The sequence below is a fragment of the Stegostoma tigrinum genome, unplaced genomic scaffold (assembly GCF_030684315.1).
Source record: "Stegostoma tigrinum isolate sSteTig4 unplaced genomic scaffold, sSteTig4.hap1 scaffold_364, whole genome shotgun sequence".
Taxonomy (NCBI): domain Eukaryota; kingdom Metazoa; phylum Chordata; class Chondrichthyes; order Orectolobiformes; family Stegostomatidae; genus Stegostoma; species Stegostoma tigrinum.
In genome coordinates, this window is record NW_026728292.1 from 115,001 (window position 1) to 115,873 (window position 873).

Consider the following 873-nt stretch of genomic DNA (forward strand, 5'->3'; position numbering starts at 1 on the left):
TTGTTCTAAAAAACGTGTTCCCGAAAATCTCCGGGTACCCCGCCAACCCCCCGGCCGAAAATGACGAGTTGCACTTTGGGGGCGAATTTGAAATTTCAGTCCGACGATGAGGCACCGAAAGCCCGCAAACGGTACTCGGATCGTCCCCCTTGCCGACTTCCGTGATTTTTCAAAGTTAAAGTTTTCGGGCTGCGGACACTTTATTGCAACGGGGCAAGGCGCCGGGGCGAATTCCCACCCCTCCAGCGGGGCCCTGGAACTCCAACCCGGCGTGGATTTTCGGATTTTTCCCCTTCCCCACCGACTTTCCTCCGCTGACACTTAGAATTTTTTTTGACACTTAGAATTTTTTTGACACTTAGAATTTTTTTGACACTTAGAATTTTTTTTGACACTTAGAATTTTTTTTGACACTTAGAATTTTTTTTGACACTTAGAATTTTTTTGACACTTAGAATTTTTTGACACTTAGAATTTTTTTTGACACTTAGAATTTTTTTTGACACTTAGAATTTTTTTGACACTTAGAATTTTTTTGACACTTAGAATTTTTTTTGACACTTAGAATTTTTTTGACACTTAGAATTTTTTTTGACACTTAGAATTTTTTTGACACTTAGAATTTTTTTTGACACTTAGAATTTTTTTCTAAGTTTTTCCTTCTGGTTACTGACTTCCCTCGTCGGGCACGGGATTTTCGACTTCCTCCTCCCGACCGAGGGGCCTCATTTTCGGGCATTTTCCTCAGATTTCCAAGCATTTTTAGACACTTTTCCCGACTTTTCCTGCTTACTGATTTCACACTTTTGGCCATTTTTATGCATTTTCCCGACTTTTCCTGCTTACTGATTTCACACTTTTGGCCATTTTTAT